The sequence below is a fragment of the Hevea brasiliensis genome, chromosome 11, assembly GCF_030052815.1.
Source record: "Hevea brasiliensis isolate MT/VB/25A 57/8 chromosome 11, ASM3005281v1, whole genome shotgun sequence".
NCBI classification, from domain to species: domain Eukaryota; kingdom Viridiplantae; phylum Streptophyta; class Magnoliopsida; order Malpighiales; family Euphorbiaceae; genus Hevea; species Hevea brasiliensis.
The window spans coordinates 75526174-75551605 of record NC_079503.1 but is presented as its reverse complement, the minus strand read 5'-3'; the positions used below and the strand labels follow the sequence as shown (position 1 = coordinate 75551605).

General features: G+C 32.0%; 1 pseudogene; it reads left to right on the top strand.

Moving 5' to 3' along the window:
- The first annotated feature begins 515 nt into the window (after window positions 1-515).
- LOC131170287 (G-type lectin S-receptor-like serine/threonine-protein kinase SD2-5) lies at window positions 516-17625 on the top strand (annotated as a pseudogene).
- Window positions 17626-25432: the final 7807 nt, after the last annotated feature.

Here is a 25432-nt window from a genome sequence, read left to right as displayed (position 1 = left end):
AGGATGCATATTAGTTTTTGGACTCTTACAAATAGGCAGGAGTGGAGTTATAGCTGACAGACAGGAGACTGATAGAGTGTGTATAGCATGTGTTGGGACCTGTGCCGTGGCAGTGGATGACTAATTATGAACTCCCTCAGGCTGAGGGGCTATCTTGGGCATAGTTTATAGAGCCATTTATAAATAGTTTTGTGCCAGAGAGCTTCACAGATCAGAAGTAGTGGGCCTCTAAAGCTTTAAGACAGAATGGGAGATTAGTGGATGAGTATGCTTCTGAGTTTCTGGAATTGAGCAGGTATGCCCCTACTGCCAAGGCCAATGAAAATATGAAGGTGAAGATATTTCTAAAAGGACTTCACAGGAGGTATGAAAACCTGGCTATGTTGTTAGAACAACCTCTTGATATAGTAGTAGATAGGGCTCAATAGATAGAAATCAATTACACGGGTGATGATGGAGGTAGAGCAAAGAAGAATAAAGCTAAAAGGCCATCTGATATACCTTATATGAGTACTATGGGTGGTGGCAGCAAGAGCCACTACAGTGGCAAGGCCAAAGGTAATAAGAAAGGTGGCCTTAGACACAGATCTAAAGGGTTGAGATTGGGATATAGTTCAAGTAGTGGGTAAAGCTTGTGCTACAGTAGTTCAAGGTCCTCTTTTGCACCCTGTACCTAATGTACCTAATGTAGGAGAGTACATTCAGTACCTTGCTTGATGAGCTTAAGTGGATGCTTAAGATGTGGCCAATCAGGCTACTTTGCTAGGGAATGTCCTATATTTAGCAAGTATCAGATAGGGTCTCAGGGTTCTGTTGTTAATGCACCCTACCAGCTACACCCTGGTACTTCTAGTATGGCAGGCAGCCAATTTAGTGGCTAGCAGGGCAATGGTTTGGAAGGACATAGTTTTAGAGACAGATCTAGTGGTAGGAGTCAGTATCAAGGTTTTATATCTCATGGTAGAGGACAAGTTTAGGTTTTCACTTTGACACACTAAATGCTTAGGCTTCAAATACAATGGTAGCAAGTATTCTTCTAGTCTATTCTTTTGAGGCACATGTTTTAATAGATCTGAGTTCTATACACTCATTTGCTTCCCCTGTGTTTGCTCTAAGATTGGATAGAAATCCTACTGCTTTAGAGTGTACCCTGTTTGTAGCTACCCCTCTTAGTGATAATATATATGTGGGTATCGTTTTTTTGGGTAGTCTAGTGGTAGTATAGGGAAGGATCCTCCTGACAGATTTAGTTCCCTTACCGATAATGGAATTTAATGTGATTTTAGGCATGGATTGGTTGTCAAATCATTATGCTAGATTGGATTGCAGAAATAAAAAAGGTGTATTTTCATATACCTGGGGTAGAAGAGTTCAATTTTGATAGTGACAAAGATGTGGCTCCATATAATCTAGTGTTAGTCATTAATGCTAGAAAAATGTTAAGGCGTGGATGGTTATTTGGCACTAATGAGGGGCATATCTGTTGATGGTTTTAATGTGAAGAATGTACCTTTTATCAGAGAATTTGCAGATGTGTTTCCTGAGGAGCTTCAAGAGTTGCTGCCGGATAGGGAGGTAGAGTCTGCATAATATTGTGTTGGGCATAAACCCCACTTCTATGCCACCCTATAAGATGACACCAACAAAACTAAAAGAACTGAAGGAGCAGCTATAAGAGCTTTTAGACAAGGGATTCATCTGACCAAGTACTTCACCTTAGGGTGCTCCTATTCTATATGTGAGAAAGAAAGATGGGTCCTTGAGGTTGTGCATTTACTATAGACAGCCGAATAAGGTGACAATTAAGAATAAATATCTGCTCCTTCGGATTGATGACCTTTTGTAATAGCCTTATAGCATTGTTAAGGACCACGAGGCATGCATGTAGAATTTTTTAAGTTTGTTTAGATGGTTTTTGTAAAATATTAGTTTTAAGCCTCATAGCTGAATTGTCTGGTTATATGAGTTTTATCTGATTTGGCAGGCCCAGGAGGGGCCATATGATGTTATTGCGATGTGAGCTTGAGGCCTTTGATTTTAAAAGTGTTATTTGAGTAGCCTTATAGGTTAGGTAGGTCCTCGGTCCAGGGGAAACTCTGCAGAATTTTCGGCATGAATTATGATGTCTTTGACTCTTTAAATTCTTGTTTTGTGTACTGATAAATTCATAATATAATTGTTAGGTGATCAAAGTCAACCTTCTTCTTCCGCCCAGTCGTCGTAGTGATATCTGGTGGATCTGTGAGTAGATATTGATTTTATTTATAATTTCAATATTATTATATATTCAAGACATGCCTTTGCATTCACTTATAAATATATGTATCTAGCTAGTTACTAGGCACGCCTTGTATTGCATATTTACATAATGACATTTATTGTAAATGTCACTTTAGGGTAATTTGGAGCTATGTGCATGTGTCAGTGTGCGTGTGATGTGATTATGGATATGGGTAGCATGCGTAGTCATGGCTGGAGCTTGACTTGCTGGGACCCAATCATTATATATGGATATGACGGGGTGAGTATGGTTTTGAGTTAATCTTGCTGACCCTCGCATTTGGATTATTAAATGAAAGTCTGGCTCAAGTTGATCTCGCCGGCAGGTATTAGAATTAAGAGAGCTATATAGGGGATTAGCTCCCATATATGCATATACATTGATGAGACACATGGTGTGTGAGTGCTTCAAATTATCTTTTGTGAAAATATTATTTGAATTGTTTGGAAATATATGTGTGTGTTGAATTTCATACATAGGAATGTATTAGACTTAGGTAGTTATAGAAATTGTATTTAAAATCAATGTCTTACTCTATGAGTTGAATGCTTACTCCTGTTCAGTTATTTTTCCCCAAGTGATAGGTAGGCTTTTTTTATGAATAACCTGCTTCCTTTCTTGCAGATTTATCAGCAACATGCTTATTTTTATTTCATTTTTTTTTATTCATAATCTAGAACTCCACATATACTAGTAGTGTTTTTTTTTTGGGGGGTTGTAACAATTTAATTCTTTTAATGTTGTAAACTTATTATATCGATATGCCTGGATGTATGAGATAAGTATTCCTTTGGATGAGGGAGTTGAGCTCCCATTTGATTATTTATCTGTCATGAGGATTGTGAGGGCGAACTGAGTTGTTTGGTTCTAGAAGATTATATTAGGAAGGTAAACTATGTCAAGGTGATGCACTTATTTGAGACTTTGGTATGCACTAGTTCGTACACAATCTCCTAAGGTAGAAATGATGGTAAATGCATACTTAATGTCAAGGATGAAGGAATGATCAAGGGAGTGACACAAGTTAGAATTAGTTCACAATTTTAGGTGTTGCATGAAATTGAAATCAGAAAGGCATTAGGTTTTGTCTTATTTTACTGGGTTCTGAAGTGATTGGTGTATGATAGTTGTTTTGATTATATGAAGAAAAACAATTTAATTTCAGCGGAAGCGTGATAGTTTAGATTAGACTTTGTGATTCCATAAGCTGATGGAATTTCGAAAATGAAGGATTTTTAAGGGGGAGAGAAATGTAACACCATAATTTTTGAAAAAATATCAAATATAGTTATTATTTGAATAGAAATATAATTTATAAAGTTTTGGGAAGAAAATTATAATTTAATTTTGGACCTAAAAGTAAAGTTTTAGAAGTTTTGGGATGGAAAATATGATTTTTTGGAGAATTCAAGGATTAAAATGAAATTTATTTAAAAATAGGGATAGTTGGCAGCCCCTTCTCTAGAATTATTTTTAAAAAAAAAAAAAACAAGAAGAAGAATTGGGAAAGAGAAAGCAAAGGGAAAGGAAAGGAAAAAAGAGAAAGACAGAAAGAGAAGAAGAAGGAGGGAAGTAGGGACATGGTGCTAAATTTTTTTGGAGTTTCACTAGCAAGAAAGAACACCAACAAGGGGGAAAGAAGGATTTTGGTCTAGAATACAAGAAATTAAAAAGAGAAAAAGGAGGAAGATGATGAATAGAAGTAGAAACAGAGATTGAGCAGGAATAGCAATTTTGTCTTCCATCCAGGTGAGTTTGATGCATCTTTTACTATTGACTTTTGGATATGTTGGAGGTCAATATGTATAGAAGTTATAGTTAAAATTTGGTAATTTTTTTAACTATTGGATTTGGAGAAATAAATTGTTGAATATAGGCTATCTGCATTTAGAATTCTAAATTTTGGCTACTAAAATTTGAGGAAAATAAATAGTTAAGTTGATTAGAAAATTATGAAATTTGGTGAAGATGATCTTTGGATATTGGGGCTGTTGTGTTAAAATTTGGTGAATTTTTAACTTGTGGTTTATAAAATATAAATTGTTTTGCATGAGCTATTTGGGTAAGAATTATTTTTAAAAAATTCATATTTTGAAAGGTTGGATGAATATTTTGATGTCTCATGATGTAGAGATATTTTGATGCTAAAATTTTTACTCATTATGCATTTGGATGTCTTGAATATATGATAAAAATTAAGAATTTATCTGATGATTGGAATATTATATATAAATTTTAATGTACAAAGTGCTAAATTGGGTATTAAGGATTGGGTTAAGTTAAATAAGTTATTTTGGTGGAACTAAATTTATTTTGAGATAAAAAATGGTCTTTGGTGAAATTTTAAGTTATTGTGGATTATTTTTTAGAAATAAATATATGTGTTTTATTTGTACTTGTAGTGATATGGACATATTGTGGAATATTTTAATTGAGATTTGGGTATTAAGTGTTAGAATTAATATTTGCATGAGGCATAAGTTAGAAATTTGTATAAGTTGATATAATTATCGAATTGTGGATTTTCAGTTTTGTGAAAGGGAGTTTAGTCCAATTTTAAGAGGAAATTTTTTCAAATTTTCATTAAAAATTTAATATAGAATTGAAGTTTTATTGATGAATTTGATTATAATTATATCATAATATTTTAGTAAGAGCTTTTGAGATTGTGGCTTTAATTAGATTATAGAAGAGTTAAGGACGCAAGTTAGAAATTAGAGATCTGGACTTAGATTACGTTTTCGTAAGCCTTTTATGGGCATGTAATGTAGTTGTTGTGGGCCTGAGGAAGCACTGTGTATTGCTTTTTTGCTTATTCTTCTTATAGGGGGGTTAGGCTCAGCTATAGGAGAGACTTTGCCTAAATTTTGGTAAGACCTTGGGACTTATTCTTGCTTCTGTAAATTAAATTAATTGGTTAATTTTGTCAGTAAATTGATAGAGGTTAGTGTATTTGTATAGGTGATCAGTTGTTGGCCAATCTTCTCCCTTCCAGCCGAACCAGCTATAGTCGGGTCGACCAATCTATGAGTTTGATATTGATTTTATTTGTAATTTTAATATTATTAATTTATATTTAAGGTATGCTCATGCATTCACTTATATGTATGTATATAATTAGTTAAATGCTAGGCACGCTCCTTTGCTACATATGTTATTGAATTTGTTTGTAGATGTCGCCTTAAGATAACTTGGAGCTGTGTGTGTGTGTTGGCATGAGTGGTATGGATATGGATATGGGTAAGATGGGTAGTTATGGTTAGAGCTTGACTCGTTAGGATGCGATACTTATATATGGATAAATCAGAGTGAGTACGACTTTAAGTTGATCTTGCTAGCCACCGCACTTGGATTATTAAGCAAAAATTCAACTTGAGTTGACTTCACTAGTAGGTATTAGATTAAGAGAGCTGTATAGGAGATAAGCTCCCACATATATATTGATGTGACACATAGGTGCATGTTTGCTCCAAATTATCTTTTGTGTAAATGTTGGTTGAATTGTTTGAACTATGTGAACATGTTGCATTTTATACATAGGAATGCATTATCTTTAGATAATTATAGACATTATATTTAAAATCAATATCTCACTCTTTGAGTCGAATGCTCACCCCTCGCTTATTTTGTAATTAACCTACTTTCTTTCCCCATAGGCTTAACAGAAAATATTTTGATTTGCTCTTATTTTCTTTTAATTAAATCTAGAGCTCCTTATGGACTAATAGTTTTATTTTTCTATTTGGGTTATAATAACTTTAGTTTTGGAGCTATAAATTAATTATATAAAATTGCATGAATGTATGAGATATTTATTATTGATGATGGAGGGAACTGAGCTCCCAAATGTTAATATATGTTGAGAATTATGAGGATGAGCTGAGCTCCTTATATTATTGATATTATTTGTCTATAAGTTGGGTGAGTTAATGCTTCCTGTTAGATAGTCTAATTTATGGTCGGACCCTGTCTATTTGTTTTCTTAAAATTAGGCTACCTTAATGGGCTTTATGAACGGATTAGAAATAGTTAGGCTTACTACGAACTTTGAGGACCTTATGTTGACTCAAGTCCTAGTGCCGGTCCGGCCTAGAAAGTGAGTTGTGACACCTAGTCTTGGTTTGCTCTTGCTGGTAGATTCCTAATTTCAATTAAAAAGCTTCGATGATTCTAATTGAGCAGGATGCATAGATATAAGGCATTTTATTACTAGTTTCTATATTTTCTTAGGCAACTCTTTAATTTCATAGAAGTCTAAAAAGCAAAGCACCGTGTCTCAATCCTCTTCTGAGGCTGAATATAGAGCCTTAACTTTTATGACTTGTGAACTCCAATGGATTACATACCTGCTTCATGATCTCCATGTTCCTTTCACACAACCAGCATTGATTTACTATGATAATCAATCTACCTTGTCTATTGCAGCTAATCCTACATTTCATGAAGTTACCAAACATATTGAACTTAATTGCCATATTGCTCGTTAAAAATCTCAATAAGGCCTGGTTAAGTTGCTGCCCATTTCTAGTTTTGCTCAAATAGTTGACATTTTCACCAAACCCCTATCTTATACACCATTTAATGCTCTTAAACTCAAGTTCGGAATGTTGAATATTTATTCTTTAACTTGTGAGGTGTATCACAAAAAGCAAAGCAGTTACCTATGTAGCACGGAAACAGAAACGTGGACATAGGAAAACATAGAAATGGACACGGGGAAACAGTATTTTCAAAAATATAGGAAATGAAAACATGCAGGAAATGCGTAAATATAAAAAATATAAGGGTATATATATAAAATCAATTATTTATTAAAAATATAAAAATAATTATTTATTTCAAACTTTCACCTCCTGTATAATTATTAAAAAAATAAAGGATATTTATTAACATTAATTTTGTCATACCTTATCCCTCGTAAGACATGACATGTTCCCGTAGCATACCTAATGAATTACCAAACTACACCTACCGATAACCCATTAAATAAACTACAAAGGATTTTAAACAAAACATAGCATTTTATTTTACTTTTATGTTGCGAAAAACTGCGTTGTGATGGTTGAAACTTTAACAAACCCAAAACTTATTTACATGTCAAGTAAACATTCATTGGAAATATAATAACTAAATATTTTAAAAGTTACATTTTGCATAAGTCTCAAAATAAAATACAAATATTTACAACTCAAAATGTGATAGCAATGGAATGCTTTTTAATACAAGCTGCTCAATGTCCGTACATCCATATATATAGGTACAAAATACATCAAAATGAAATTACAGGGGTATACCTACTATATATACCCATAGTCAAAACTAAAATGTTAGTTGCAAGTCTCTCACTCGGCAGCCTTCTCCTTTCCATTACCTGCGATAGCATAAATAACCTATCGTTGAGTATATGACTCAGTGGTGTACAACTAATAACTTTAAAACTTAAAGTAAAGCACAACTTGTCCAATTATAATAAATCACATTTTTATACAATCATAAAAAAATCATAATAATTTCTAAGTCCATAAGAATCATTTATGAAAATCACCTTTCAATGAAGAAGTCATACTTCACAAAACCAATTCACAAAGCATAAGTGTTGCCAATATCAACACACAGTTTAGACCATGACATAAAATTTTACGATCAATACCGTATTGTACACCACGACAAAGCAATCTCAACCTCACTAACCGTTATTAATGAAGGAAGGGCTAGCTAGCTAATGAGTACTCATATAATCTCACCCCACTAACTGTTATTAATGGGGGGACATGATCATAATCAATATCAAACCCCAAGTAGCCATTACTACTGGGGAGTTCTGAAAGGGACTGTCATGCTAACTGTGGTTTCAAAACAATTTTTCAAAAGTTTCTCAATCAACAATCACATTTGCAAACTAATAACACATTTAAATTCATCATAAAACATATATAGAGGTGGCAACATTCAAATTTCTCAAATGCAAGAGAAAAACCATATCTCAATCAAACTAAACTCATTCAAAGCAATTTCATTCAAATAAACTCATACAAATTAATTTTTCTAAGCTAAAACAAAGAAAAATGTTAGTTGTGCACAAACCTTTAATGAACTCATTTCTCCTTTTCTACTTCTACTTGTCCATCCCAACCTCTTTTTCTACTAAAAATACACAAGTAGAATGTCTCAATATTCATCTTAACTATTGCCAAAAACTCATTTCATAAATGTCTAATACCTCCCCAAGTTAGCTTTGCAATTTAAATGGAGATTTTGGGTTTTGGCAACTTAATGGTTTGATCTTTGAACCCAATTTTTTACCTAGTTCCAATCATATTTTGGTGAGGTGTTCTTCATGAAAATTGTCACTCTAGGTCTCATCTTTATTTCTCTTTTTGAAACACCTCATTTGGAGTTGTGTAGCTCATGTTATGACTAAAATAGTGATTACTGTTCACATGGGCTGATTCTGGCAACTTTGGTGACTTAACTTTGGCCAACAATTTGATTGGGTTAAGTTCATAATTTGGCCATACATTCTTCATATGAAATGTTCTAATATGTTTTAGGTTTCCATTGGTTCAAGAATCACCTAAATCGGAGTTTTATAGAGAAATTTATGACCATGTAAAAATTACTATTTATGTGACTATTCATGTTCTGGCATATTCATCAACTCAATTTGGCTCAGCAATTTAGTTGGGTTAAGTTCATAATTAGGCTTCAAGTTTTGCATGTGAAATGTTCTACTATGTTTTAGGTTTCCATCAATTCAAGAATTACCTAACTTGGAGTTTTCTAGAGAGAGTTATGACTATGCAAATTTTACTGTTCATATGGTCAATTTGCAGATTTCCAGATTTTTACAGATTTGGTTATTCAACTTTGCTTAGCAATTTGATTGGGTTAAGTTCATAATTTGGCCTTAAGTTCTGCATATGAAATATTCTACTATATTTTAGGTTTCCATCGGTTCAAAAATCTCCTAAATTGGAGTTTTCTAGAGAGAGTTATGATAGTTTAAATTTTACTATTCACGTGGGCTGATTGTGCAGATTTCAGGTCTAGATTTCCACCTCTAGTTTCAAGGTTCATTTAGGGCAGTTTATGGTCATTTTCTGGGTAGGGTATCTTCATGAAAATTCTAGCCCTATGTCTTAAGTTTCATTTCTAATTACTTTCACACCAGTTGGAGTTGTGTAGCTCAACTTATGGCTGCCAAACACACTGGACTCAGTGTGTAAAATTCTGCCCTAGGTTCAATTGTTAATTCCTTTAATTACTCCTACTAACCAATATCAATTCACATTTAATTTACCCCAAATGACCATAATTTAATATTAATACCTCCATAGCACTTCATAACACAAAAATCCCCAATTTTCAAAAACCCTAATTTGAAATTTTCCCATCCTTACCATTTCATTACTTCCATTCATCTACCCAATGTCAATTTACATTCACGGAACTTCAAATAACCATAATTTGTCATTATAAACACTAATTACACTTCATATATTAAAAGCCCCAATATTTCCATGAACCATAATCTTTCATAATTTAATTTATGTAAATCTCATGCAATCTCACTACCCCAATCATGCATACTACTTCAACTAAGTTTGATTTCATCATCAATTTCCTTCAAATCCATCAAACCCTAAGTTTTCGGCAAGTTGGCCAAAAACCCTAGTTTAGATTTCATGCATGATTCTCGTGCTTCATCATAAAATTTTCCCATAATCAACCTTAATTCAAAGCTTGTACAACTAATCTAGCATGAAAAGAAACTTACCTCAATTGTGACCTTCCCAATCTTCAATTTCTTCGAAATCTCTCATTCTCCTTGCTTTTAATCTCTCAATCAAAGATTAATTTGATGTTCTCTATCAATTAGATGGAAAATTCATGGAGGAAAAGTAAGGAATTGAGTTTTGAGAATGGGTGTCAATAGAGGAAGAAGGAAGAAGAAGAAAGAAAGAAAGAGAGAGGGAAAGAGAGAGAGGGGTGGCGGCACACAAGTGGGAGGAAGAGAGGGTTTTATTTCCCTTTTATATTTATCCTCATTTTGATTTATCTAATTAATTTTAATTGAGTTGTCTAAAGCCCATTGGTCCTAAAATTTTAATTGGGTCAAAATGGAATTAAAATTCTAGATTTTTGTTTCTTTTATCTTCTTTTCACTTTATCCTTGAATTCTTTTCCTAAAAAAAATTATTCCATAATTCAATTTATTAATTTCATTTAATTTAATTGATATTTTAGTCAAAAATCAACTCTTGAAGTGAATTGACTAAAATGTCCCTTATCGGGTCATAATCCTTCTTTTTCATAATACCCGATAAATCCTTACGTCTTTGGTTCACCTGAATTTTTATTGTGTCTATCTTAATTAATTTTTCTTTTATTTTTTTGTCCTCAAGGTGTCTTTGAATAGTACTAGTCACAGACCAAAATGGTACTATTCAGAACTCGAAAGTTCGGGGTGTTACAAATTTAATGAAATTAAAATTTGAGTTTACATTTCAATTAAAATCAATTCAAAAAATAAAAGTAAAGAGTAAAAATAATAAAAAAAATACAACAAAATATTTTCAATTTAAAAGCCAGCCTCTCATTTCTCTCTCTCAACTTAAATGCTAGCATTCATTTTCTGGCCATGTGTGACTCAATTTTAAAAGCTGGCCTCCCATTCCTCTTACTCTTGCTCTCTCCCTAATACTCTTATTCTCTATTGATTATCAGCTTTTTAGCATCTTTTTTTCCTTTCTATCAAAACCCTAATCTCCCTCTCTCTTTCTCCTTAATTGCCTTTCAACTCTTTCAGATCTCACCACCTCCATTTCTAATTTGTCTTTTCAATCTAATGTGAGTATTTGTTTGAACTCTTGCTCAGTCAATCTAGGGTTTTCTTTCTTTTAATTCATCTTTCAATTCATGTGCTTTTGCTTTGCCTTGATCTTTTTTATTTTATTTTATATTATTGCGTAATTACAAAAAAAAAGATTTGGTTTGTTGATTTCGTATATTTCATTGGCCTGATTGCTTGTTGATGGGAAATGAAATCAGAAGAAAGTAAAAGAGAGTTTGGGTCCTCTTCTCCTCCCACTGCAATTCCTCCCGTGGATGTAGAGGAGACTGAGAGGGACTAACTAATATATTTACTATGAGCAGTTTGATGCAGTATTGATTCTCTTTGGCGTAATTGGGTTGATGGGTAGTATAGCTATGAGCTTGTAATGATGATTTATTTATTGATGATAGTGGAAGATGGCATGCCCGTGGATGTAGCCCTATGTGAGAGGGTGAACCACGTAAATATTGGTGTTTTATGTATTTATTTTATTTCTTTGCAGTTTACATGGTTCCGCGACACACAACAAATTGGTATCAGAGCATGGGGATGATCTTGGTGATTTTGGTTGAAGGTGGAGCTATTGCAACATGTAGAAAATCACACATGCAATAATGGTGATCGTGAAGAGTTGAATTTGAGGTGGAGCTCTTGATGCAAAATCAAGATGGTTGATGACGTGAAGATTTTTTGAAGAATAAAGCAAGTTACACTCAAGATGAAGATTGAAGAATTGATGATTTGAAGGGTTCAAGTTCAAGCATGGAGATTTGATGATTTGATGACACCCAAGAATTTAAGGTATGCAATGGTTGATGGATTTTGAGTCAAGGTGGAGATTGTTAGAATTATGACTTAAAATCCTAATGGGATTTAGAGAGAGATCTTTTCCTAATTTGAGTGGGAGAAATATTCCTTAATAGAATAGAGGAATATTTCCTATAATGAGTAAAACTCTTATTTTAGTGTTATTCCTAAATTGAGTGGGACTCCTAATCAAATAATGATTGAGGGAATTAAGACTATAAATAGGAGAATGATGGAAAAGGTTATTTGGCTTTTGCCCATTAAAGAGAGTGGCTTTCAGCTCATGGAATGAGGCTATCGCCCATTGTAGAAAAAGGCTTTGCCAATTGCTGCGGATTTAGCTCTGCCCATTGATGAGAGGGCTCTTGCCCATATAGTTAAAGACACCCTTTGTGGTATAATGGTGTAGTAGTAAATATATTGAGTTATGTCTAGAGGAGACTGAGAGGGACTAACTAATATATTTACTATGAGCAGTTTGATGTAGTGTGGGTTCTCTTGGGTGTAATTGGGTTGATGGGTAGTATAGCTATGAGTTTGTAATGATGATTTATTTATTGTTGATAGTGGAAGATGGCATGTGCGTGGATGTAGCCCTATGTTGAGAGGGTGAACCACATAAATATTAGTGTTTTGTGTGTTTGCTTTATTTCTTTGTAGTTTACACGCTTCTGCGGTGCACAACATGATCCAATTTCAAATCCTGGAGAACGTGGAGAGGTTCTATCCATGCAGGAACAATAGCAGGAATAATTCCAGGAACCATTCTTCTGGTGGGCCTGTTTGTTGACTTGTCTTAGATCGTGTATTTTAGAAAGAACAGAGATGGAGAGGATGAAATGGAAGAATATTTGGATAGAGATCAGAATTGCCTAAGAGATTCACTTATCAAGATCTAAGAGTAGCAACTGACGATTCCCAGAAGAAGCTTGGGACAGGAGGGTTCGATCAATTTTTGAAGGTAATACCACAAGAAGTGAAAAAAATTGCTGTAAAGTGCTTGGTTGCTTTAGGCCAAGTGAAAAAGGAATTCATGGCCGAGGTCAAGACTATAGGAAGCATCCACCATAACAACTTGTGAGGCTAATTGGATTTTGTGTAGAAAAATTAGAGAGACTGTTAGCATACGAGTTCACGTCCAATGGGTCCTTAGACAAATGGATTTTTTCATGAGCCACTAAAACATTCTCCAGTTTGGCAAATAAGAAAGATAATTATCTTAGACATTGCGAAGGGGCTGGCCTATCTCCATGAAGATTGCAAATAGAAAACTATCCATTTGGATATCAAACCCCAAAACATTCTCTTGGATGTAGACCTACAGTCCAAGATATCTGACTTCGGATTGTCTAAGTTGATTGATAGGAATCAAAGCCAAGTGTTAACTACAATCTATGTAGCACGGAAACGGAAACGCGGACACGGGGAAATACGAAAACGGACACGGGAAATGGCATTTTAAAAAATATAGGAAACGAAAAGGTAGGGGAAACGTGTAAATATAAAAAATATAGGGGTATATTTATAAATAAATAAATATATATATATATATATATATATATATATATATATATCATGAAAGATGTTCAATAATAAATAAAGTCCAAATCAACATTTAAATTCAACCATAAAAATACATATTTAGAAGTTTCATACTTATAAGAAATAAATATTAACTACAACACATTCAAATGTTAAAAAAGAAAAGATAATGAAATTTATGACATTTCCTCAACTTCACTGTCTTTCTCCTTCTCCTTCTTCATGCTTGTAGTTGCATTTTCATCAAACAAAACAGACTCTAACTCTGGTTCATCCAATGAAAGGTTGGCAAATTCAAGAACTCCCACATCTTCCATACTCCCAAATTGATCACCACCAACATCCCACAATTTTGTCTTCTCATCATAATATTGGGAGGAGTTTCTCGACAGAAGACAAAGATTATTATGGATAAAAACTAAGTCCTTTGCACTTTTTGGAGTTAATTTATTCCTTCTACATGAATGAATGAAGGAATAAATACTCTAATTTCTTTCACAACAAGAGGAGGAAGTAGGTTGTCCAAGCACTTTAAAAGCCAACCTTTGAAGTAAAGGTGCATTAGAACCAAAACATGCCCACCATTTTCTAGGATCTGTAACATACATACTTCTAATAGAATCAGGATCAGCAAAAGGTCCACTTTTCAAAGAAAAATTTGCAAATTCATCATTTGCTCTAATTCGCTCATCTTCATTAGAAAAAATCCTCCAAAAGCATTTAATTCTTTCAGTTGATACTTCTCCATCCATATGAGGAGGCACTCTACCTTCTCCCTCTTAAAGCCATTTTTCACTATAAAATCTTCAAAAATAAGAAAATAAATTCAGAAAATAATAAAAAAAAATTATAACAAGAAGATGAGTATGTAAGTTAGAAATTTACCTTGGATTTAATGAATGGGCTAAACAATGAAGGGGAGTGTTGCTCTTTGCCCAACGATCAATAAGAATTCGATGAACCACATAATAAAAAGGAGAAAACCCATCTGCTTGCTTTCCTTCATGATCAAAAATAACTTCCTTCACCTTTTCAATCATAGAATCCCACAACTCATAAACCAAATGAAAGCATGGTTTGTTTGTGTCACAAACTCTGATCATGTCATAAATGGGCCCAGTAAAAGCAATGATGTAATCAACTTTTTCCCACCAATCCTCATCTACCACTTTATCACGAACAAATCTAGCTTTGCCTTGGTCATCTTCTCAGTATTGTGCCCATTGATCACTCATAACCATTGCTTCTAAAGCACGCCTAACAAGTTTAAATCTTTTAAGCATCACAACAATAGAAGCAAAACGAGTGTCAGCAACTGAAAGCAATTTCAAAGGGCCAAACCGATTATAAATTGCAAGCCTCATGGAATGATTCATTATAAAATTCTTGATTTGCAAAGCATCCCTATGGATTTCAATGATCCAGTGACACACATCATAAGTTTCTTGATTAGTTTCCAAATTTTTTGCTGCACATATATTCTTCAAAGCAAGATTAAGAGTGTGCACAACACAAGGAGTTCAATAAATATGTGGAAACATTCCCTCAATGATTTCTCCAGCACCTTTACAATTTGAAGCATTATCAGTAATGACTTGTACCACTTTTTGATGATCCACCTCATCAATTACTTCTTTTAGCAAATTAGCAATAAATTGCTTATCTTTCACTTCACCAGAACAATCTACAGATTTGATAAACATGGGGCCAGACTCAGAAACAACCATAAAATTAATCAAAGGCCTCCTCTGGGGATCACTCCATCCATCACTCACAATACTAATACCCTTTTCTAACCAAGTGCTTTTAATTGGTTCAAGCAACCTCTCTACATTTGCTTTTTCTTACTGAAGTAATGTGGTTCTCAATTTATTATAACCAGGCGGCACATAACCACCCAAAACATGATTAGCAGCAAAAGAATAAGAACTCACATAATAAGGATTTCTAGCAAAATTAAAAGGTAGACCCCCAGTGTAGAACATTCTAGCAATCTCTGCATCTAATTGAGCTCTAGTTTGCAAGTCAAAAGCTCTACCAAGAGGAGAATCATTAACTCTTCTTTTCTTCAAAGCTGCTGAAATACTTGGTTCAGTTATATTCAATGAAGGAACAGAAGTTATACTAATAGGCAAAGAAACTCGCTTAGATTGTGAATTGGTAATTTTGTTTGTTGCCTCATCCTCCTGTTTCCTCATTTCAGAAATACTATCATTCATCACTTTTTTACACACACCAATCCCTTTTCCAGTGATTTTCAATAAATGAGCCCTCACTCTAGTATAAGTCCCTTGCTTTTCTTGTCCACAAAAATTACATATCCATTTACAATTACCCCCTCCTTCTCCAGTTTTCTCAAGTTTAATTACATATCTCCACAAAGGATTAAATTCTTCCTCTCTAGTTTTTGAAGAAGTGGCACTAGTGCTATTTGCTTGGGTAGAATTTGAGTTCGAAGAATCCATTCAAATATTGTCCTATCAAAATGACAAAAAGAAAATGCAATTTTATACAATTTACAAATTATTTAAATCAATTATATACTAAGGATTAAAGCACAATACAAATTATATATTAAAAGATTAAAGAATTAAATAATAGAATTGAATAAATTGACCATAAAAATTATTATGAAAAATTTTAATATATAATATAACGATACATTAAAACAAATTATATTAAACACATTATATATAAATTATTACAAAAATATAAAAAATATTAATATAAAATACAAATTTTGAATGTTGGAATTTTTTTTATTTATCATTAATTAGAATTTAAACTTGAAATTTTATAATTTTAAAAATAACTTTAAAAATATATTTACATTTGTCCTTAATTTCCTTCAAAATGTTGATTGTAAAAATATGGCAAATCTTGAAAATTTTTAGTGAATTTGGGAAAATTTTTTTTTATCTTTCTTTTTTTAAAAAAAAAATATTTATGATAACTCCTCAAATTTAGTTTGAGAAAAATCTAATTATGGAATATACATTTAGAGAAAAAAAATTGATATTAAATATGATAAATTTATGATTAATTAATGGAATAAAATTGTAATTAATTAATAAAAGTTGCTTAATAAAATTGTTTCACAAAGAAATTAGAAAAGGAAAATAATAAATTAATAATAAGGAAAATAATAAATTAAATAATAATAAATTAATAAAATCCCAATATAAACCTAATTATTCACATTCACAATCGGGAAGAAAATAGGAAAGGCCACTTACACCGTCATTGTCCGTTCTCCCTTCACGCCGCTTTCTTCTTCTTCTTCTTCTTCTTCTGTTGATAAGGATGGAGAGAGCATATCAAGTGAATATGGCAGATCAGAGAGAAAAGAAGAGAAAGGTGTTGCGATCCTTACCTGCGCTGCAAATTGCGATGCTGCCGACTGCTGTTGAATGTACTCCCTTTCTTTTTCTTTTTCTTCTTCTTCCTTTTCTGTTGATGAATGTTGTGAAGTGATCGATTTTAACCTACCCATTTTTCTTTTTTTTTTTTTTTAATTTTCTTTAAAGAAACGCATTTCCGGCAACGGAAACGCGTTTCCAATTTTCAATATTTTCGGAAATGACCCGGAAACGTTTCCCAGCCGTGTCAGGTCGTTTCCTCGTCGTAAATGTTTTCGACACTGGGAAACATGACTCAGTGCTATTTCCATGCTTTATAGACTACAATCAGGGGAACTCCTGGGTATTTGGCATCTGAATGGTTTAGCACAATAATCGCAGAGAAGTTAGATGTTCATAGCTTTGAAATTGTAGTAATGGAAATAGTGTGTGGAAGGAAAAATATAGACAGGTCTCAGCCTGAGAAATGCATGCATTTGCTACCAATTTTCATGCAAAAAGCAAAGCAGGATTAGTTGATTGATATGGTCGACAGAAGTAATGAAGATATGCAATTGCACATATTGCGCAAATCAGAAGCAGTGGAGATGATGAAGGTAGCAATTTGGTGTTTGCAAAGTAATTACATAAGGATGCCTTCCATGTCAATGGTGGTTAAGGTGTTAGAAGGCAGTTTGGATGTGGAAGCTGATCTAGACTACAGCATCCATAATGCAGCAACAACAGCAGCAATAAGAAAAGTGGCAGAGCTAGCAACTACAGCTCCATTATCGCCATTTACTCTATCGGGACCAAGGTGAAGAATGATCATATTCTAAGAAATAATGGTTTTCTATTTCTCATTATGTTTAGGTTCTGGTTTATATTTTCCTTGAATCCATTCAATGCTATGTTATGCTTTTACGTATTGGTGCAATTGATAATTGTAACAGAAGTTTTTGAATACCAAACCGTACATATGAATTATGATCTAGTTGTTGAATTACCGTTTCATTCGATTATCGAGTTCTCTATACGTATAAAAGTCTTTTTCACTGTTTATTCTATTTACACAAAAGGCCTTAAGCCTCGAAAAGTGCCTAGTAAAAGTTGAAGTAAACTAGGGCAAACTTTTGTTTCTCTGCCAGTAAATAAGCTCATTCGGTTTTGATGGATGAGGTACTACAAGCTTTAGAACTATTGCGCCATAAGCTGTTAATTATTCTTGATATAAGAAGGGTTCTCTAATCTAGGCCGAAAGCTATTTTGTAGAAATGGCTTCTTGGGCTTTACAGCCAATAGGCTTGGTTTTACCTTTTCTCAAAAAATCACAGAATGTAAATTATATTATCGGCTCTGTTTATTTTATAAAAAAATAAATTATACATTGAAAAAAGGAAGTTATTTATAGAAAATGGTTTATATTATTTTTCGTTAATTCATTTTTCTAAATGTCCCAAACAATACAAAATATGAAAAATATTATTTTTCATGAAATAAATATAGCCGTAGTGTTGAGGAAAATGAGTAAATAGATTTAAACTTTTACTTGAATGTATACATTTTTTTTTTTTGAACAAAAGAGAAATTTATGCATTCAGTAGATAAGATGTGCATGATGACTTAGCGAGAGGGTGCTCTTAACATATTTAAAATTTTTCAATAGCATTCACGATACAAGGTGCGATCCAATTCTCATCGGTGTGGAGCCAAATGCCTGGGCTTGTTGGGCGAAATGATTGGGCTTCACCACCAATAGGCCCAATTGAGGGGAAAATTGCACTAATCATTTTATAAACTTAGGGTAGTTTTCGGTTATGATAAAAAAATCAAATCGAATTAAATTAATTTAATTTTTTTATTTGATTAATTGATCTGTTCAATTTAGTTCAATTAATGATTTAAGATATTTTAATTTTCAGTTAGTTTGATTAATTAACCAAATTTAAAGGAAAAAACCGAACCGACCGATTCATTTAATATCATACCATTTCTGCCTTGTTAAGTTGGTCCACTTCATTTCAAGCAGTCTTTTCCTTCAACGTCTCATTCTCAAGCGTCCTCCTTGATTCTTCACTCTCAAGCAGTGAAGTCGTCTCTATTCTTGGCTCTTGCTTTGCTTTCTCATGAAATCTCCCATCACCTTCTCTTTCTCAATATCGGCCTGCCATGATTTCTTGATTTCTCATGAAATTGCTTTGAAGACTTGGGTTTCAGTGTTTGCATGCAACATTACATGGGTTGATTTCATTTTGATGTTTTAATTTCATTATTGTTGGGTCTTTCTTGTTGTTTACTATATTTCTCATCTGGGATTGGGCTTCTGGGTTGTTGAGTTGAAATTGTTCTATTAATTATTTCCATGGTTCTATTTAATATAATTGGGACCCCTTTTCAATCAATTATGTTACTCATATGATTTTTGCATAGATTAAAATCTGTGGGTGATGATACTATGAGTTCGTATTTATGAACTCATTGAATAAATTGTTCTTCCTTGGTGGTTCACAACTATTCCCGTCGGTTTGGCCTGAGTCTTGTATTTCTAACTTGGAATTGCTTCTTTGTGTCATCCTGTCCAAATAATTTTTGCCAATGCTTTGTTATGATTTTCAGCTTAATGATCAGTCTCATGCCTCCATCTATTCTTAACAACCGTACCTATTGAAATGCCTTTGGTTCCATGAATTGAGTTGAAATTTTTTAATTGATTATTGGTTGTTGAAATGAAATTGGTAATTTGAAGCTTGTGAATTTGAGAATTGTGAACCGAAATTGAATATGAGAACTTGAAGGTTGTGGATTTTGAATTTGGGTTTTAGTGGGTGAATGCAAATTGAAGTACCGAACTATCGAACCAATATTTTTCAGTGGTTTGGTTCAGTTATTCTTTAAATATCAGTTTGATTTGCTTTGGAAAATTATAATGATTTGGTTTTCGGTAACCAAATGCTCACTCTACTTAGGAATTATTTCACTTTCATCCTTAAACTTTAATTTATTACAATAAAATTACTCAATTTTAATTTTCTATTAGAAAAATCCCTTTAACCTGTAATAGAAGATTTTTAGGTTGAAAAAATAAAATCACCCTTTTGCCTCTCTCTCTCTCTCTCTCTCTCTAAAATAAAATTATCATTTCATACTTTTTGCATTTTCTTTCTTTTTCTTACTCACCTTTATAGTCAAATTAATAATTATTTATCAATATAATTATTTTATTTATTAATATAATTATTGATTATACATATTAATTATTAATTCTTATTATTTTTTTATAATTGGTATTATTACAATTAAATAAAATATATAGAATTATATTATTCAGGTACATAATCCAACTCCCCTTAATTTTCTAGCATTTTTAATAAAAGCAAAATTATTGTTTCATCCCTAAATAATTTTTTTAGAACAATCCGTAAATTTATTTAATTGATGATGATTTTCTAATTTATTGATAAACTCAATGAACTGAGACTTAAACTTAATTTTTTTTAATTCAAATTATATTTTAAAAATTGTTTTTTAAATTGAAGAGTACAAGCAAATTAATTGATACTTGAATTAAATTATTTAGTTAAAATAAATTTTAGAAAATAATATTCTAAAATTTAAAGGATAAACAGAATTATGTATTGATAACTCAATTAAATTTTAATAAAATTTAAATTAATAGTAAAAATAATAAATATAAATATAAATAATGGATAATTTTATTAATAAATATTAATTTTATCAAAAATAAGGTAATTTTATTGAAAATTAATTATTAAAAATTATCCTTCTTGAGAGAGAGGGGCAAAAGGGTAAAATTATCCTTTTCAACATGAAAGCTTGTTATTGGTGATTAAAGTGATTTTTCTGAAACAAAATTAAAATTGAGTTATTTTATTGTAATGAAATAAAGTTCATGGACATAAGTGAAACCCCTAAGTTTAAGGTGTAATTTATCCTATCGTTTAATTTCATCCACCATCCCTCGAGTTTGATATTGTTTCATTACCGTCCATCAATTTCAATTTATATTATTAAAATACTTAAACTTCAGTTTAATACCACCCAAAATCTCTTTAGCCAGATTCTACAAGGTATTTCGTGGTCAAAATTAAAACTAATTTGAACATGCCTAAGTGAATTAGACACAATATATATATATATATATATATATATATATATATATATATATATATATATATATATATATATATATATATATATATATATCTACCACATAAAGAGAACAATCACTTTAATTGTGGTTTATACATTATCGATAACTCTTTATATTTTTATATTTAGGAGAAGTGTAAGGAAATAAGGTAAGGTTTTCTAAAGTAAGGTAAGAAAATGTAACATAGTAAAATAAGGTTTTTTTTTTTTTTAAATCTTATTTTGTCCAGGAGAAAGGTGCAGCAAATTATGGTTTAATAACTTGAAATTGTTTGGAAGGAAGGTATGTGAAGGCAAGGCAAATTATAAGATTATAAAAATATCCTCATTATATAAGGAGATATATTTTAATACTAAAATTAATCATATTTATTTTTTAAAAAATATGATTTTTCATATAAAATTTGGGAAAAAACTAAATAAAAAAAAATAAAATCTGAAAAAAAATCTATACCATTTTTCAAATAAAATTCAAGAAATAAACATAAAAAAGGTATAATCTAAGAAATGCAGCAAGAAAGTATAATAACAACTTTTATTAAAAATAAAATAAAATAAAATAAAATGATATCAATCTTTTTTACCTATAACATTATAAAATCATGACTTCCAAAAACATGTGTCAATTATACACTGATGATAGTAAAAAAACATGTGGATGTACATTGCATTTTTTTTGGGTTTATATCTGCTGCTGGACAAAGTCTTCTTGAGTTTAATAGGGCGTATGATGGGTAAAATGGAAATGAGAACTTGTTTTAAGTTTTCACTATTTTTGGGATGGCTAGCCTATTGGTAAAGTGAAAATTACACCATGCAGCTCATAGTAGCGTGTGACAAGGGAAGTTCTTTTGTATGGGTTGTTTATGTAAAATGGGAACTATAAGTTTTAATGAATATCTACCTACTTTCAGTGAAAACCAATTCTTCTTTGTATTAATTAGTTTTATTGTTGATTGTTGATCAATTATAAGTAATGGATTGATAATTGATTTGTAATCAATTAAATAAATATCCTTTAAACAAGCCGGAAAAGAAGAGTTTAATAATGAAGAATTCCAAATCAAAATATTTACATTGATTTTCATAACATATAAGCTATTTACTTAATGCTTCTCAGTTGAAATAAAGTATGCTTCATCCTATTTCACATGCGAAACATCATCCAACAACAAGCAATTGACCTTAAACTAAAAAGAACTAAAAGGATCCTAGCCTACTGTCTAAAATGACCATCCCATCCACAAGCTATCAACATAGCCCTAGCAAAATCACCTAAGCCATTTATACAAAGTAAACGGATTGTCAAAATATCAAAATATAAAACTTTTGTCATCAGAAATATTCATTTCCAATGCTTCATTGCTTACTGGTTTGGTTTGTTCTTGTTCTTCTCTGTTGCAATAGTTGATCTAGTGTTGGGTTTGCTATTTGCAATAACATTCCTCTTGCTTTGAATCCCTGATGGATTTGTGGGCTGCCTACTGAAACTTGTGACATTGCTTTGTTGTGGCTATAAACAATATAATGAGTGTAAGTATACTCATTTAAGCTTTTGCAAGGCAAGATGATAAAACAAATTTTTGAAACATTACCAATATATTTGAGGTAAAAACTTGTGAATCATGTAAAATTTCTTGAGTAACTCTTGTTGATCTAGGAGGTATTTGACTTGAACCCTATTTCAAGTAAATGGAAGCAATTAATACTAAAAAAATTATTTGCATTATATAGGAAAAATTAGTCAAATTTTACTCTTACATCCATCATCCATTGGATTGTGTATGAAGGGTTTAAATGGGATGATGAGGTAATTCCAGTTGTAGATGAAGGTTGACTGCTTCCACAGCCCTAAAAAATGCAAATAAAAAAAATATTTCAATGATGTACATATATATATATATATATATATATATATATAATGAAATTGCTTTACTTGTAAACATGGATTAAATCTTTCATTCACTTTAGTTGAGATAGGTCCAGTAGTTTTTCCCTTTTCTCTTTCCTGCTTTTTTGAATTAATTGGGGTTGCGCTAGAATGAGAATTGTTTGGAGATGCATTAGTGGGATTTATGCCATGAAACCTCTTATTGTGACCTATGACTCCACATATTTTGCACCTCATGGATACTCTTCCTTTCTTACTTAGCCTCCCTTTAGCTACTTGTAACACCCCTTACCCGTCTGCAGTGTAACCGAGCAAGACATGTCACACTCGGTGCCGGAGCACCCTATCTTATCTTACTTTATTCCTTTAATAATTTGATCTCGTTATATTTTAATATCAATTATTTTTCTACGGAGAAACCAGATGAGTTTCCCCTATTTTATTAAATATTGACGTGATTCACTATTCACTTATTTGAAATTTCAACAATATTTTCAAATAAAGATCTCATCCATGCTCATCATTTCTGATAGTGTCCATACATTTCGATTCTTATTCATTACCATGCATATTCATTCATGCTCATTTCATATATCAAAAATTTCAAATTTCCATTAATTACATAGTTTACAATTTACATAATATACAAATTAATTACACTTTTATAATTTATATTTCAACATAATAACTAATTATAAATACATAAAATAACTTTTGTGAGCCCTATCTACATGCATTGCTGAGGAGGTGACAACCTTATACACTTCTGACACTTCTGCAGATCCGGACTCTAAGATCCTAGTCTCATATCCTCTGGGCTTTGCCTTCAGTACCTGAGCGAAGGAAACGAATCCATCGCGCTAAGCATTTCTGCTTAGTGGTGCAATAATATAACAAGAAATAATATATACAAATAAAGAAAAATCAAGCATTCTAAATATTCAAGTATCAATTTGATTTAAAATGACATTTCTAGTATTAACTATCTTATATGCTAATTCGTTCCTCTTTGGAAGTACTGAGTTTATAGCTTTACAGTAATAATATTCAATATACATTTTATTCTAGGAGTATTGTATTTTAGGTCTCTCTACGATTCTGCAAATTATATTTTTGTTATGTTTCTATTGCTAATCTCTTTTTCACATTTTATTTAATACTTTCTAATGTTTTTAATTGCTAATATGCTTAAAAAATTTCAATAATTTACACTATCCAGGTAACCTATGACAGGCTAACTAAACTGGATAATGGGTCATTGGCACTGGACATCGTGGTGCGTCCGGCCGTCATACCATGGGACGCGGAACGTCAACCACGTATGCAGTCAGTATGGCTAAAAAGCCATGATAACACATAATCGGGCATAAAAGCCATGAGTGCGGGTATAAAGCCATGAGTATGGGCATAAAGCCATGAGTACGGGCATAAAGCCTTTCACAGTACTGCTAAAATAATACCCTATTGGCATGCCAATCTATCTAATCTGACACACGTGTCTAGGCGATACATGGGCACATAGTACCATTAAGTGTTCATAAGTTTCTTATTTCATTATAGGTTCTAATTATAATTTCTAACATTTTAATCTTTTTCATAATAGAAACATAAATCTCTAAGTCTAATATTTAAATAATTTATGCATTCATCATAATTTATATGTTCATTATGTTATCCATAATGATTACAATTCAAAACAATGGTTCTCATAAACCATTATACTCAAAACATTCTTCTTGTTTCTCATATGCCATTAATCATGCAAGGTATTAATTTCTATTATTATTTCTTATATCTTTGGGGTTACTATTCACATACTATTTATTCAAAATGTTGACTTTCTCTTGTATAATAATTACATAAGTTCTAACCATATGAAATTATCACATTTTGGTTCACAAAAGTGTTGGCATTGGTTGCCAATCAATACTTCAAACCAATAGGAAATAAATAAAAAATTTAAGTTTTAGGTACTAGAGTTCACTGTTCTATTAGGCAATTCTACAGTGAGAATTTGGCCAAATGTTCTTAATCAAAGTTGTTCCTTATTGTGTTTAGTTCAATTTCCCTTTTTGAATCACTCCTTTTGGAGTTTTCTACCTCACATTATGTTAATTTCTTTAGGGCTAGCCGGATTGCTTCCTACCCAGAATTTCTAGGCAGAATTGGTTCTGCCAGATTTGATGTCTTGACTTTGATGGACAATTTCATTAAATTCTGGTCAAAATTTGAAGTTATGTTCTTCATAAAAGTTGTTTTAAATTGTCTAATATTTCCATTGATATACAGTTCAGGTCAATTGGACCTTTCTACACTAAGTTATGACTAAATGAATGAACACTGTTTATTTGGTCATTTTGCCCAGGCAGAATTAGTGCTACCCGGATTTGGTCAATTTTTTAGGGCATCCTAAGTTTGTTTTCTAGACAGGTTTCCTTCATCAAAGTTGTGCCATTATGTGTCTAATTTCATAAGTTTGTTTTCTGGACAGGTTTCCTTCATCAAAGTTGTGCCATTATGTGTCTAATTTCATTTCCAATTGGCCTTGCACCAATTAAACCTGCACA